This window comes from Manis pentadactyla, chromosome 17 (genome assembly GCF_030020395.1).
Source record: "Manis pentadactyla isolate mManPen7 chromosome 17, mManPen7.hap1, whole genome shotgun sequence".
NCBI classification, from domain to species: Eukaryota; Metazoa; Chordata; class Mammalia; order Pholidota; family Manidae; genus Manis; species Manis pentadactyla.
Window position 1 is genome coordinate 13,969,066 of NC_080035.1, and position 17,194 is coordinate 13,986,259.

General features: G+C 39.8%; 1 protein-coding gene across 3 annotated transcripts in view; it reads right to left on the reverse strand.

The window, feature by feature from the left end:
• The window catches only part of AKAP11 (A-kinase anchoring protein 11), a 49,442-nt gene extending 42,925 nt beyond the window's left edge, over positions 1 to 6,517 (reverse strand). Inside the window, exon 1 of one of the 3 annotated variants that reach the window (XM_036932392.2) lies at positions 6,405 to 6,517. The gene's annotated coding sequence lies outside the window, so the exon portion shown is untranslated. Of the gene's footprint in view, positions 1 to 1,164; positions 1,265 to 6,404 lie in introns of those variants that run through there. The other 2 variants (XM_036932393.2, XM_057494646.1) reach the window with 2 other exon arrangements.
• Positions 6,518 to 17,194: the final 10,677 nt, after the last annotated feature.

A 17,194-nucleotide genomic window follows, 5' to 3' on the forward strand; every position in this document is an offset into this window, starting at 1 on the left:
ATCATATACAACTCTGACGTGTGTGTCTATGTACATGCCTAGGAACATTATGACACAGATTAAAGTAATGATAGTGGTCACTGATGACAACTGAGATATTTTTAATGTTATAAAATGTCATATACCTATAATACGTTAAGATGATAGATTATTAAGTAAAAAAAAAGGCAGGTTCCAGCATGTTCACATAATTTCATTATGTGTTAAAATCTGTATTACTACATGTGTGTATTTATATATGCAACATAAAAGATAACATAAACTAGATGGGTAAATAAAAATACTGATTTTATCTGTGTACATGAAAGTATATGTGCTTTATTTCTGTGGATGTGCATCAATTCTTTTATTATAATAATAATAAAATATTCCAAAGTCCTTCCTCCTTTCCTTTAGCCTAAGAAATGTTCCAAGTCAGCATCATCTATTTATAGTATGAATTAGTTTTATTCTCTAAGAAAAGATAAGTGGGCAGAACAATACGCGGTGCCAGATAACGCTTGGAATAGTTCACACTCCAACCAACCAGAGTGGAAAAACCTTGTAATATATCAGTGGACAGACTCCTCAGAAGGAAATCGCCTTAGTAGGAATACTAAATCAGCACTACCCTGAAGGCTGATCTGGGCTTACCCTAACAAAGCTTAAAGACAAGTCTCAAAACAATGGAACAAATTCCAAATACCCTAACTATGCACCTCCCACTAAATCCAACACTCTCAAGGAATACAACAACACTGAGCAGGCAACAGCATAAAACTCAATGGCTGGCACAGTCAAAAATTACCAGGTATATAACAGAGGAGTAATATATGGATGAAAAAAGTGATTAAGTACAGACCCAGAATTGACAGAAATGATGAACAGAAAAGGTGTTAAAACTATAATACAAATATGTTCCATATACTCAAGAAGGGAGAGGAAAATATGATCATGATAAGGAAAGAAACAGATGATATAAGAGACCCAAACTGAACTTCAACAGATGGAAAAAATATATATCTAAAAAAATATACCAGATGCAATTAACAGCAAATAAGACACTGCAAGAGGAAAGTTCAATGAATTTAAAGACATTGCAATACAAACTACCCAAAATGAAGCAAAGAAAAAAGAAACTTAGAAACAAATGAAGCAGCATCAATGATCCATTGTAAAAGATACCTGCAGTCCCAAGAAGCGTGGGGTTGGGAGGCAAATATATGAAGACAAAGTGGCTCAGAATTTCCCAAAGTTGATGAAAACGATAACCTGACAGACACAAGGAAGATCAATGAACTCTAAGAAAAATAAACATTAAGAGAAACACACAAAGCACATCATAACCAAATTTCTGGAAGCTAGTGATACAGAGAAAAACTTAAGAGCAACCAGAGAGAAAAGTATACATTACACACAAAGGAACAAAGAAAGAGAGCAGACTTCCTGTCAGAAACTATTCTTCAAGCCAAAAAAAAGACAACGAGCAACATCTAAAAAAGGTGTCAACCCAGATATCTACACCCAATGAAAATATCTTTCAAAATTAAGGTAAAATAAATTTATCTGATCTAAAAAGAGCTGTGAGAATTAATCACCAGCCAAGGATCATTAGAAATTCTTCAGTCAAAAGAAAACACTACCAGATGGAAATCTGGACCTAAACAAAAGAAAAAAGAGTTTATAAATTATAACAAAGATAATATAAAAGATATTTTATAAAGATATTTTCTCCTGTTTTAATCTCTTAAAAAATAAGTTTAAACTAAAAATAAAAGCAAAGCATTATGGGGTTTACAACGTACAAAGAAGTAAAATATTTGACAAAATAACACACAAAATGTAATGGGCCGAAGTTGAAAAAATACTGTTCCTACACTATACGAGAAATGATCCTGATAAGTGAAAGTTATCTTGTAAGCCCTAGATCAACCACTGAAAGCAAAACAGAAAATTACCTAACGAGCAGACAGTGGCACAAAGGTGATGCCATCCCCTTTTTGCAGATAAGGAAGCTAATGTTCATCTTCACAGGATTGTTATAAGAACACAATTAAATAATGTATGTAAAAAGAGTCCCTGACATAGCAGGAACTCAAATGTTAGCTTCTTCCTTAGGTAAAGAGCTGTTGTTTGACTTATAAAATCTAAAAATACTACAAGCTACCAGTTACTACCTTGTTTTGTCTTTCAAAACAATGATCAACCATATAAAAAAGATTTGACTATGGCTTAAGTGGTTATCTATGAAAATATCTGCCTCTCTATTCCCTGTATTTTGACAATAAACACAACTTAAAAAACAAAAACAAAAAGCTAAAACTAAAATTCGGAGGCTGTGATTTCAATGTGAATGTGCTGCCTGAAACTTGGAATAGTGTTCTTAATCCACAAGATTATTTTTAACAAAAAGTACATTCAGAATTTTAACCCAGGAACACATTTCTCTTCCTCAGTCCCATCCGTAACGCCATGACTCTATTAGTATACTGCTAAAAAGGCATTTAAGCAGCTCTAGCAAACAGCAATAAGGCCCTACTCCACCTAAGCTGCCAGCGTCAGGAATGCTCTACAGATGGTCCAGTGCTCAGCACAGAGGAGATCCTGTAAGCCTGTGCAGAACCTATTAACTGACAGGATGTAAAGGCACAAAAAAAGAAAACCGTGAAAGATCATTTTAAGGTTTCAAGCTCAGGGAGATGGAAGAAAAGAGCCTTTGCCAACTACAGGGTAACTAGAAGACAAATGGTTTATGTCAATATAATATCCAAAGGCACCCAAAAAATACACTGAGTTGGGGTGGTCAGGGCTAGAGCTGTTACTCTAGGAATCAATCCTGGAGAAGGGGAAAGAACAGCAGAGCAAGAGAGAATCAAAGGGACAACCACGATAAAGGGTTCCCAGGCAGGTTAACAAAGAACCACAAGTAAGTGGCAGTCTAAGAAACAGGCAAGGTAGAGATTAAGAAAAAATTAGTGTCACATTAAGTCAAGAAACAGTTTTAAGCATAGAGTGGTCAGCCCTAGACTTTAAACTCCTGACAGTACAAATGATAATTCTTTCATCTCTGAAATCACCATATCTGCCACTGAGTATGCCCTCAGTAATAATAAAACCACACACTTACACTGTGCTAGTCAGGCACTGCTTAATTGCTGTTAAAGAAAATTTACATTTCTCACAACAGAAGCTGCTGTAATGAAACCCATTTTACATACAAGGAAACGGAGGCACAAAATTTTTACAGCATTTGCCCTAACTCACAGACCTAGGAGAATTATCCTGAAAAAGACCACTGCTGAGAGCAAGTTCAATGCAGTTCTAGGGGAAAAACAAACTACAGAATATTAAAGTACACCAGAGGTACCCATCATTTACCCCTTGTCCACACCCTTTTTAGAGAACTTTCAGTACCCAGTCTAAAAAGCACAAACTGCTGAGACACCTAAGTCTCCTCTCCATCATACTGCTATCTTTGCCCACCCTCACCGAACTGAATTACAAGTAGATACCTGACCATCAGATCTCTCTCCAGGAATTCAGAATTAAGATTCAGAGATATTTTTGAGAACCAGGCTGCAAAACTGAAGTTAAGTCTGATGCTGGCATCATAGCAAACCAAAGTTTCATGCAAATCAATGTTGTCAGAAAGCAGAAACCAAGAGCTCTAAAGAGAGCCATTCTGAAAGAAACTACAACAGACGAAAGAGTACAGAGCAGCAGAGAACAAGGTAGCAGAGAGGAAAGACCCCCTTCCCAGAGAAAAACAGTAGGAATAACTGCCTGGACATTTTCTGTTCCCAGGATGCTGAGCTGGACCTCAGGCAATGGACTTCAGAGGCAGTCCTCCAAATGTTATGACAAATGCTTTTTAGTATGTTAATTCAAATGGGTTTTTGTTCCCTCCAACCATATAATCTGAAAGCCATTAAAAGAGGTCAAAGAAGAAATCACTGAGTAAGCAGCTACTATGTGCTTCACAGTAACTTTTGAGTTCTCTGAACTCTCACACCAAGCTTTGGGGAAAAGCTCAGATATTGATTAACAGATCTGATTAACTCCAAAACCCAAACTTTATATACTATACCTGATTTTCACTCAAGTAACATCCACTCTGTTCCAGGCCACTAAATCATCTTCTTTTTTTTTCCATGAAACATTCTCAAATTAATCCAAAAAGTTAAGTTTTCTCCTATTTTCCTGTCCAACTTCTAATCTATACACTTAAAATGCCTTCACTCTGGTATTTAAAAATAAAATGAACTTTTATATATAAAGATTAATAGCAGATTGAAGACATTTGGATCTATTTGGTCTGTTTTTAAACTGTTGAAGTATTTTTCTTTCCTTTTCCTACTTTACCAATTTATATACCCTTAATTCAAGTCCAGGTTAAGCTGAGATCTTTTCCTGACCTATTCCACCCCACATTCCCTTCAAGTGGCTGATTTTATTACTAAAATTCAGGCTACTTGACAGAAAAAAAAACAAATTCAGCTTACCTAAATAATTAGCCCACCCAAAGTCACTACAATTATTTTTCAAAGGTAAGCAAAACAACAAATATCTACACCCTAAAATCTTGAAACCCTTGCCAAAACGTTCTAAGGACCAGAAAAAAAATTCTATTTTTTCTATCCCTGAAAATCGGTTTGCCAAGATGGAATGGGAGGGAACCTTTTAAATCTAGACTGGTCTCTTGTGCCCATTCGCCTAAGTTTTTCACATTTCTCCAAGTATAGACAGAACTCCACTGTCTATTTATAACTGGAAATTTCTTACAAATAACCTAAAATGTATCATCTGATTTGATTTGATTTCATTTTCCAAACAGTTAAAGTTCCTGGAATTAAAAGAAAGAAATGTACTATCCTTCTTCCAGCCTCTAAAGGCAAGGGAGGAGTTCTTCAGCTTCTAGACTAATCTCAGGAGTTCAGAATCTAGAGAATTCTTCACTGTGGTTCAGGGTCTTCCATAAGTCCCACATCCTAAACAACCAGGAAGTATCACTAGCCTAGGAGCATACAACCACGCCCTTATAAATAGTGCAGTTATGTGGGTAGATACATGAATCACTAGTTACCAGATCAGCCCAGGAACCCGTTTGTTTCGACTGCCTTACATTCTTTGATTTCTCATAAAGTGCTCTGTTACTCACAGCTACAACTAACAGTGAAATTTACTGTCAACCCTTGGGTCAGTTCTGCCAGAAAGAACATAAAAAAGTATGACTAACTGAGGTACTACTTGAAAAACGTAACTGTTTAAAAAAGATTCCCTAAACTGCACTATTTTAACTGACACTAACTGTGCTACCAAATACTCCAAAATCATATACAAGACATTAAAATAATCTTTGCATTACTGAGTACCCTATATTTTCTAAGTATTTCCAGAATATCAAAATCAGTATCAATCAAATAACATCCCTAACAAGGTGTGAAAAAGCTATGGAAAGCTTTTATGTTTTGCAAGGGGATGAATAATTACAAAAAGCAAAACAAAAATTTTTAACTCCTGTTTGCACTAAAGCCATTAAGACACATGGTTCAGCAATATTTCTCACCCTGAAATTTCCTTAACATCTTAAGCTAAACCCACTCCAGTGTACTGAGGTTTTAGAGGAGAGAGAAAACAGAAGAATTGTTATTATGAAGTCATACCACTGTGGAGGTTTAGATTCCACTGCAATTGTCATTTTGCCACACTTAGGTCACATATACTAGATGTGTATGTGTGTGTGTGTGTGTGTGTGTGTTTAATATATAAAGCAGCTTAGGTGCCTGGAATAAGAGAAGTATACTCAAATCTATTCGAAATATGGATGGCCAGCACTTAAACCATTAACAAAGCCTTGGAGAAATTTGACAGCTAATCCAAACATCAACACTTCAGTTGCTGCTGCTTGAAGCCTTCCGCTTCTGTCACAAGATTTGGGTTTCGCCTGGTTCCAGGGCTCAGGGGTTCTGACTGTGAAGGATGCTGTTCGTGGCCAAAGTGCAACGTCCTCCTCCTCCTGCGTACGCTTCTGTGCGCGCATCACGAACACAAACTAAGCACACGCGCCGCCACCACCCACCGAGGGAACTCGGCTCTGAAGACCACCCAGGGGACGGAAGCTGAGGTTGCCATTCCGAAGGGCTGCAGCTCCGCGGCCACACTCCAGGCCCCAGGAAGACAGTCTCGAGCCCGTTTGACACCGCCTCCCCCAATTCCCCAAGCCTTGGGCTTCCTTCCTCCACCCCGCTCCTCCCGCCCTTCTCCCACCGCCGTGCGAAAGCGCTTATCTGGGGAGCCCTGCAGTCAGAGTAGGTGCTGCCCGCAGGCGGAGAGCCTGGAGGGCCCGAGTCGGGCCAGTCCATCCACCGCGGCCCCTCACCCCGGCGCCACCCCAGTCAACGGCGCTTACACTGCGCTGTGCTCACCTGGGGAAGCAGCCTGCGCAGCTCACAAGCAAGTCACCGGACCGCAACGAGGAGTCGCACGAGCCACCAAGCTGGCAGACGCCCCCGCCCGCATCGGCCCCCAGCCCTCCCCCCTCCCCGCCCCGCGGCCCGCCCCCGCCCTGCCCACCCTGGGCTTCAGCCGCCGCAGTTCCAGCCCGCAGTACCACCTAGTTCGCACGCCTCCCACTCACTCTCGCGAGAGATTGAGCACCTCTCGCGAGAACTCCGGTACCAAGCCCGCGCAAAAGTAGAGTGGCTTTTAAACTAGAAAAAGAGGAACAGGAAAAACCTTCCCACGTGCTCCGGGGCTGCTAGAGGAGCGGGCCCGTGCGTCGCGTGACGTCGAGGAGGCCTCTTCATTGGCTAGAGTTGGCTCACCCGTGGGAGCTTTAAACTCGAGGCTGACCTACGACCCTGCGGCGGACGTCATGCGCGCTTCCTGATCCGTTACCGTGGAAACCGTTTAACCCTTTCCTCTGGAAAAATATCCAAGCCTTGGCTTGCTTTGCAGGTTTGATTTTAGACCTTGTCTCCTTTCCTTCGACCTCTTGGTCTTACCAGCTGATGTCAGCTGGCTCCCTTCGCCACAGGCTAGCTCTGCCTTCTTCGGATTCCCGGCCCTTTCCCAGAGCCGCAGCCCAACCAGATCTGATGACCCCAGCGAGGCTCAGCCTTTCAGCGTGGCCCCGCCCCTTCCCCCTGTACCTCTAAGGGAGGACCGCTCCCGGCGCGCCAGGCCAGCGGCCTGACCCGAACCTCGGCAATTAGCATCGAAGCCCTAGTGCTTAGCTTACGTCTTTACGCGATATCGGAATGGGGAGGTAAAGCATTTTCTTGGAGAAACCAAGCCCTAAAATGAAATGCTTATGTGTGCTTATTTCCATTTAGAATCGGAAGGGCTAGTCCAGTCAGGTTGCACAGTCACCTCAAGGACATCAATTCCTCAAGGGTGGAAATACTTGATAGATGAGAAAGACATTTTTAAGAGTATCCTCATTCTGAGGTTTGTCCCGTTTAAGAGAGGGGGACATAAATGAAAGGGTGCATTCGTATACTCATTTCTTACACAATGTTTTGTTGAGCTCCTGAATATGCTCAGCACTACTGCAGGCTGTCGAATGAACAGCGACTAAGAAAAATAAGTCCAGGTTCTAGGGAGTTTACGGGGAGGCGGAAGGTAGAAGAAACAAAAATATCTGTTGGCGTTAAGTTTTATGCAAAGAAAATACAATAAATGATGTGATTTGGGTGGCTACCCGAGGGGCGGCCCTTTGGAAGAGGACACACTTAACAGGCATAAGGAGACACGTTAACAGGCATGCAGATATCAGTGGGAAGAGCATGCTAGGCAAAGCAAACAACTAATTAAAATGCCCTAAATTGGGTTTGAGGGGGAAAATAAGAGAAAGTAAGAGGATATAAGGTTGGAGAAGTAAAAAAACGTGGGCCAGATCCTGCAGGGCTTTGTAAGCCAAAAAAAGGAAATCGGAGTTTAAGTGTGGAGCGTTTTCAATAGGGGAGACACCTGCAGAGACTAGATCTTAAGGAGGCCACAGAAGCAGGTTGATTAGTGGACTTGAATTCCATGTGAGAGACAATCCTGAGAGATGTATTTCTGATGACTTTGACGTTCCTTTTCTAAAATCCATTAGGTTCAAAGCCCTGGTGCTATTTGCTGCCTTTTGTTAAAAACATCTGGATACATCTTCAGTAACTACTACTTAATTACAATAGGAGAAATAAACGGGGCTTTTCTCTTTTTTGGGAAAAATGGCTCTAAAGAAAAATCACCTTTGATTTTTTTTCCCCCTCCATTTATAACACACAGATAACCACCTCTTTTGTCTATTTTTAAAGTCAGTTCTAAGAAAAAGCAACATAAAGTTAAGTTCAATCAGATATTTATTCCTAAGTACAAGATTTGAGAAGATAGAGGTTGAAGGCTGGAAAATGAAGGTGTTTAACTAAAAGAAACAAATCAGGAGACTTGATTTCCAACTGAAAGACCTCTCATTAACTGGAGAAGCAACCAAATCAAGGTATCTTATCATTCTAGAGTCTCAGCTTCCTCATACATAAAACAGTAGTGTAACTAGCCTCACACAAAGTGGTATAGCTTGAATTACACTTTGCCATGCACACACCAGTAAGACGGAAACTGGAAAGGGAAATGAATTTCTATAAAAACCTAACAGCAGCACAAGCCAAACTGGACATGCGCATGGGTGCGCGCGCGCACACACACACACACACACACACCACACACACACACACACCACACACACACACACACACACCACACACACACACACACACACACACACGCGGAACTATGAAATTGGTTATATTAATATAGATACCAGGAATGCTTCTCTAAGAAACCTTAGCTGCCTTAGAGTGTGAAAACGGAAGCATTGCCACATGCTCAACCTCATATTCCTTTTCTCTGTAACTATTTTGAACCTATGTAGTATTTAATAAATAATGGTTCATATGTTTCTAATCAAGATTTTAAAAATAGAAAAATAAATGAAAGATCTGAGGCAAAGTATTATGCTAAAGCCTTAACATTAATAAAAACAAGATTTCAAAAAATATCGTAGGGTTACTTTTTAAAAGAAAAAATGCAAAAAGGAGAAATGATTTATTTTAACAAATTAAGACCATTCTTTTAAAATGCACAAAGAGTTGAGTACTCTTTTAAAGAGTGCTGTTTGCAGTCCTCATAATGATTAACTGAAACAGCTGCTTGGTACTGCTTATTTAGATGAACAATGAGCTCAACTCTTTACTATTCTAACATGTGTTAATAGAGCCATAAACCCTCCCAACTCACCCTAGCAAGACAGTCACTTTGGTCTCTCTTGCTAGCTACAATAATTAGGAGTACAACGAATATGAAGTGAAATTTAAGACTGAGATCCATTTCTACAAATGTCCCTACTTCCTGGATTCTGTTTTAAATTATTTTCTTTTTTGACAGGTTTATTGAGGTATACTCTACATACCGTACAATTCACCCCTTTAAAGTGTACGATTCAGTCCTTCACAGAGATGTGCACATATCAGCAAATCTAATTTTGAACAATTTTGTCTACCCTAAAAAGAAACCTCACCTTCATTAGCAGTCAGTCCTCCAACTCATCCCCAGTGTTAAGCAACAACTAATCTACTTTATGCCTCTATCAGTTTGCCTCTTCTGGACTTTTCATCTAAGTGGGACTATACAATATGTGGTCAGTGTGTCTCACTTCGTTCACTAGCATAATGTTTCATGATCAAGAACCACATCTGTTTTTACTTACACATGCCTGGCACAAAGTAGGTGTTGTTAATGAAACTATTCATTGAAAAAGAGAGGAAAGAGGAAAGAAGAAAGGAAGGGAGGAACGGAGGGAGGGAGGGACGAAGAGGTCTTCACAGCTTATTTCTATTTTTCTCTCGCTCACTTGTGTTGAAATTAATTTCTAGGCTGGCGATAAGGCTGCTCCTGCCCAGGTGCCACCTCAGCAAACCAAAATGTAGGTAACTCTCATGCCACTATAAATGCTCCACTAGTCCAGAAACACGGTATATCCAATCTACCAATCCCCAAATGCCAAGGCAACTCAGGACACTATACCTATTTTCTTCCTTCTCCCCCAAAACAAGGTTGTTATGTGGCCCCGGACAATCATATATTTTCTGTTTTTCTCTTCCTTGTTCTTTAAATTTTATGCTCTAAAAGCTCCTGTCTTCTGCAGTTCTCCAAATAAAGACTGTCTGCTTCATGAAGTGTTAAATAAAGTTTATTTGTATCACCTCAGTTGTTTTCTTTAATCATTTCTTGAACTCTAGGGGTCTTCAGTTAAATCTTGATAAATGTCATAAACCAATCTGTGCTGCGGTAAGGGTGATTCAGGGAAAGGCCTGTCCCATGCTTGGGACCTTGTAGCAAGGATCAGAAGTACCCCCTGCCCGTGCTCCCTGCAGAAGGGGGCTGTGGAGAAGGGAAAGCCGGTGGTGTACTAAGGAGCCAAGGCCGCCTTGTGGCTACTCAGAGAACAGGCTGTGTCTAAGTGCACCTAAGGTTCCTAAGGTTGTGTCCAGGAACCGCCACACACCCTCAGGGGCAGCTCAGTGAGCAATTCCCAGTAGTCAAGTTGGTAGTGTGTCCTCCAATGTCATTTTGCTTTTTAATGGAAATGCTGCTCTCATTTTTTTACATAGTCAAATGAAGCCAATGTATTTGGGTTATATACACATAGAAGAATTATGATCCTGCAAAGTTGAATGATTTGTTCTAGATCAGATAGGGCAGTCAATGTCATAGTTCAGACCAAAATTAGCTGGGTCAATCTGGTTCTACCTTTCAATGGAGCCAAGCTTACTGCACAACACTAGCCTCTCAGCTTAATCCTCCTGATGACCTTCTGACCACAAAGGCAAGCATCATCTTTCCCCAGGAGCTTTAGAGCCTTACACTGGCAACCTCTGACAGCCACAGGCGGATTCCATTGCACTTCCTGTTTTAGAACTTGAGTCTCCCTTTGGCCCACTTGCTGAGTTCCTGTTTCCTGCCTGAGTGATGGCCCCAGCTGGTAGTTCACTTGTAAAAGAGAGATACCAAGTCCTTCTTTTCTACATTGTTCAGTTTTTGGATATTGTTGTTTTATGATAAATTAATACATACTTACTATGTAGAATACTGGAAAATACAGGGAAAGATAATGGAGTAAACCATCTTTTTTGGCGGTTGGCTTTATGTGCATTATTTAATTTAATAATGCCTAATAAACTAATGTAAAGCATTCTGAAAGTGGAAAAATGTGGAAATTATAATTTCATCAAGTTTTACAGTTTGTTATATAGTTTATGTTATATAATTACCTTATAATTACTTGACTTTTGTAGTGTGTCTCTTAAAGGGCAGAAACACATCTTAAACATTCTTATGATACCTACTAGTGTTTTCATATATAGTAGGTGTTCATTAAATGCTCAATGACTCCTAAAATCACAACTTTAATTATTAGTAAATAGTAGAGATGGTAATTCATAAACAACACTCCAAAGCAAAGAGCTCTTGAGTTAGCAAAATAAATTTGAGTGTTATTATACATCATACTCAAATATAACGATTCTTCTGATCTAATTCATCATAGTCATAAACTGGTGACTTCACTTCCAATATGTAAAATGCAGATGTACTATCAAGAAAATAAAACATATAACTGAAATTAAAAACAAATAATTATATCAAAGTGTAATTAGTTCATAAAAGATTTTTTTTTATATTATTGCTTTGATTTTAAATGTTTGGTGCAGTCAATTATAAAATAGAAACACAAAGTATTATAAAAAGTTTATGTCACAGACATTTCTAATTCAAATAAACACAAATATAATCAAGCATTTCAAAAGCTTTAGTACAAATGGGAAAATAATTTACAAAAAAAGTTACACACAACTTTCCAAAAGGTCTTTTAGAAAAGGCGAAATAGACCTCCATAAAAGCCAATGGAGTGCATGCTTACTACTTTTAAAATGATAGTAGATTACTTCCTTTGGATTAAGAATCTAAAGGAAAAGAGAAGCCCTTTGAATATTGAATACTTTAGATAAGATAGAACAGATCATAGGACAAGTTGTTCACAGGTTTATCACTCCTTGTTGCTTCATTGTTTTGCTTTTCAAATGGAGTATTAATTTAACTTGCAGATAAAAGTATCCTTACTCATTAGATAACACGTGATATTCAACAGAAACACCCTTATGTTACTGAATTTTTTGAAGTAGGTAATACTCATACATGTGAAGCATGAATCTTGCATGTCTACTTCTGGTCCAGCATTAAACATTGTGGTAGAAATCTAGGCTGAAAAGTAGCAGAACTTTTACAACACTTTGAATGTTTCCCAGGCTTTAGAAAATCCCTATTCAATTTGGGGTTTTGGGCCACTGAACTATGCTAGAGATGTCTGGTCTAGCCCCATACTATTTTTGAGACCTATTTATTTTGGATTCCCTGAGGTCATCCCAAACATATTTGATCTCCTTTCCCACAACAGAACTTGGGAATCAACCAACTTTCTGAAGAACAGTCTAGGACTCCTCATGGTCAGTCTTCATGAACTCCAAAGTAGTGCCCCATCTCTGGTTTGTTGGTTTACTGGCTTACATCACTTCATGGGTAATACAGTGTCCTTCCCATAAAGGATGTGGCTACCAAAACACAGCAAATGCAACCTTAAGCTTAGTATGTTGGTATGTTGCTCCAACAAAAGTATGTTGGTATGTTGCTCCAAACATACTAAGCAACCTTAAGCTTAGTATGTTGGTATGTTGCTCCGGACAAAAGAGGTGGTGGCCCTACTCTGCGCTAAGCTAGTCAGTCCACACCTGCTTAACCATGTGAGATATGACCAGAGGTGAGAGTACTAGAATATTTGCAACATGTGCAATTTAACCTGTCTATACTTCACCTGGAGAAGGGAAGACTTACAACGATATGGTGAACTGAAGTTGAAAGGCTATCATACAAGAAAGATCATTCAATATGTTTTAGACTTCATTCTTCCAGAGGGAAGGGAATGGATGTGGGTTCAAATATAGGAGGGAAAATAATTAACACTGTCTTAAAATGGAATGGGTTATCTTTATAAATGGTGTCAAATTTCTTGACATCTATGCAATTTATTTTTAAAGTTCCCTTTCTAGAGCCCAAATTTATAAGGTCCTAATCTCTTACTTTGTCATTTTTAGCTTTTATCTCTAAATTGATTTTAAAATTCTTCCTTTTTAAAGTGTGTCTTTATCTCACATTTGATTATTCAGGTTGCTATACTTATGAGTAGCTGTAATAAGATTCTTACAAAGATCTTGTTATTTTGAAACATCATGCCTATAGACAGGGTATAATTGGTATAACAGGATTCTTAGGAGCTCCTGTTTAACAGTTTAATGGCCTCTAATTTTCTCTCTCTCTTGTTCAGATGGTCAGTAGCTATTCTGAAACTGCCATATAAACTACTGATGAAAAGAAGGAAGGTGTGCAGCAAAATCAAGTCTGATAAAACCACCCCATTGGTTTTTGTGTATGGCTTGAGGAAATGTCATTCCTTTATGGGAAAGAGAAGTCACCATTTTACAAGGTGCTGCTTGAGCTTTGCTGTCAAACCTGTGCCCTTCAACTTTCAATATTAGTCAGCATTTTTTATAATTGTTTTTTAGTTTTCATGAACATTTCTTGCTCACTTGATTCTTTATGTAATTTTAAGAATTCTTAACCAAGTTCTAGGAGGAACTGAAGTCCTCAGTAGAAGTCTGCTGAGGTGTACATTATCCTATCTGATTCTAGATCATTATTATTTCTCTTGACCATCATTACCGAAGTGCCTGGTCTCTACCTCTGAGGTCAGTGCTGCTTCCCACTACAGCATCTCCTCATTAAAACACAACTGGACAATGCATTTTGCAAATAGGTAGCTCTTTCTGTAGAAATAACACTTGGTTCTTAAGATACTGTACAGAATCTGTATATCGTCCCTTCTGCCAGGACATGGCAAATGCTTCCTCTCCTTGCTTTCAACAGTCCGATTCACCACCTCCAATGGGTCTTGTGACACCACAATGTTCCAGCCTTCCCAGACAGCCTGTATTGGATCTCTCGTCCCTCATCCTGAAACAGCAATAACATATGAAGAGACCAAGCAAATCCTCTGCTTGCCCTCAGAGAGAAATCTCTATCTAGTCACCTGCATGTCATAGAAGATTGTCATTAATCCTGCCCTCTGCCCATTTATTCACTTTGGCTAACTTCAGGTTCCATTTTCCTTGACTCATGATTTCTGATACTGCAGGTCAAAAAGTAAAAGTAATGATGTATAAGATATACGCAAGAACAAACACCTGCTGGGAGAAGCCATAGGCTTTCGGTGTCCCTTGCCAAGCATTCAGTTGCCCTGGGCAACCTTCAGAATGGATTTCCTCCCTAAGCTCCCTGTTTCTCAGTATTATAACACCAACTTCTAAGCTGTTGCAATAACAAAGTTGCTCACTTCCACCTATGCCAGAAGCCAGTGAGATATTCATATTGCTCATCTTTTACCTCCACAGAGGCATCAACAAGACTGCTCTGGGCTGAGCATTCCTCTGGATTTATTTTCAGGGTGACTTTACATACTTTTATTGCCTGGTATGAACATACACAAGCCAGGTGCAATCACAGTTTGGGCCCATTGTTAGTGTCTCTTTCTCAAAGATACCGCAGTTTGTAAAATAAATTATGACATTGTATTTATATCCTGTCTCAGACAGACATCTTTACCAGCCAGGTAAAAATGGACGTGTCCCAGTACCACCCGAGTCAGCGAGCCAGAGAGAAATAACCAGCTACCCCCTAAAGCTCCGTCTTCAGATCCATTTTTCCCAGGACCAAGACGACTAATTGGTTGTTTCTCCTTCCTGCCTTCTAATACATTTATTTAAATCTCACCCATCCTTATCTCAGAATACCAAATGTGCATGAACATTTTCTAACTAAAGTACTTCTTGGGCTTAATTCCCTTTTCAGTACCGTTAGCTGTAGAATATATTGAGGAATTCTAAGCCATAATGTATAACTGACAGCCTTCCTCAAAGAAGCCAAAGTGACCTTCAAATGATATGTCAGCAGTGGTGGCCAGGGACAGCCCCACCAGCATGTTACCAGTCTCAGTAACACCTTGGTAGTTCTTCTCCCTGAGACCTTACACAAAGCTGCGAGGCACCCTTCTCTTCTCAGCATTAAAGCTCTTATACCAGCATCCTATAATTACAGCTCCTAAAGGCTCTCAAATTCTACAGTTCAACACCACCAGCCTCTCTTTCATCCTGCCAGACTGAACCCCTACCCTTCATACTAATAATAGATTTTTAGGTGTGTAGTTCATGTCATCCCAGATTCTTGGATGCCCTAGAAAAAAAAAAAATCCAGTACTTCAACAAATGGAATACAAGCAGAAGACCAATGCTGAGAGCATGCCGCCTCATCGCTGCTTGCCATTTGGAATCCTTGGCCTCAACCCTACAGAGATGACACAGAGACCTATAATTCTGGAATTTCTATTGCCACCTGGTCCCTTAGAAAACTCTTTATCCACCTGGAGAAGGTGGCATCGCCTATTTCCAAGCATCTGACTGAGTAATCAGAATTCTCCCCCTGAAAAACTTGGCAGAAAGCCTTCATGGGATAAATTTCCCTAGACTCTGCCTCGCCTACCTCCTCTTTCACCCATTATCTTTGCTTCCATACAACCCATTTGACTGTTGTGCCACTTGAAGGCAGGCAGGGACTGTGTCTTGCTTCTCGTTAATTTTTCTTGCCTGTCATAGAAAAAAGGTCTATCACAAACTGGGCAATAGGCATCAGTTGAGTAACAAACACATCTCTATATCTTTTAATTCTCTTTTCACGTGCTTGTCTTGAGGCTTGGACTGAGGAATGGGGACAAAATAACAGTGGAGGTCTGGGATCAGAATCAGTACCTTTGACAATAACGCAGCTTCAGGTCACACGTGGTCTAGTTGCTAAAGAGGCTAAATCAGGCATGAGCTGTAGTATTCTCTAAAAGGACAATAGACAGAGGGTCTTGAGGAAAGGCAAAAGCCAGCCTAGGCAGAGCCAGAGAGAAATCTTGAGATAGCAGAAGGGCCAAGCTGTTCGAATGCAGAGCTATTCAGGAACTAAGGCAAAAGGGTTGCTAACAGATGTACTTCACAAGGCATACAGGCTTGGAGCATGTCTTCCTGGTTGCACACTCAAAGGACTCACAATGCCCAGTCATCTCTAAGACAGGGTTATAGTTCAACCCAAAACTTTATCTCTAGATCTGAGGAGTAAGGGAAGGTAAAGGGAGACAGCTGTGTCCTAATAAATGTGTTTCTATTTTGAGGGCCTGGACCTCAAGAGTGTTAAATTTGATCTGTCTGACACAGGTTAGGAAGGAAGTCTGAAAGCTTAACAGGTGCTGAGAGCTGTAAATTTTCATCAATCTTAGCTGGGCTATCTATTACACTCATCCACTAGTTTGGGAAAGGTTTTAGGCAACAGAGCTGGGTGCAAATCCAGTCTGGAGCTCAGAGTTCCATGTCTGAAAAATAGTTTATCAATACAGCAGGTGTCAAAGGATCTCACACCAAGTATGAGAGGTGATGCAAAAAGCAGACAAAATACAGCGTCAGGGAATCTAGGCCCAAGTGATACGCAGAAATTCAGGCTGACAACTGGCAGGCACTAAGAAAGTGTATCAACAAATAAAATGGACTCTATTCATACTGGGTTCAGGAGTAGGACACTAGCTGGGGAAGAGAAATGGCCAACTCAAGGGAAACTTCCACTCCTCAATCGATGCTTTAGTCACCAAGGGATCTAAAATAATATCTCATTTCTCTGCATTTCTCTGATTACAGTACTATGGAACATATTTTTAGATGTTTATTGATATTGACTATTCTGAATTCCTTTGATGGAAATTGTTCATGGAGTTGTCCATTTTTCTAATGAATTGTTTGGTTTTAAAAATCAATTTTCATGAATTTATGCAGATGGCAAAGAAGCACATGAAAAGATGCTTATGTCACTAGTCATTAAGGAAATGCTAAGTAAAACCACAATGAAATAACCTGACGTACTAGAACTTACCTATTAGAATTGCTTTAATATTCACAATACCAAGTACAGCAAGAATGAGAGCAACTGGCACAAATATTCATACATCGATGGTAGTTATGAAAATGGCATAGCACTT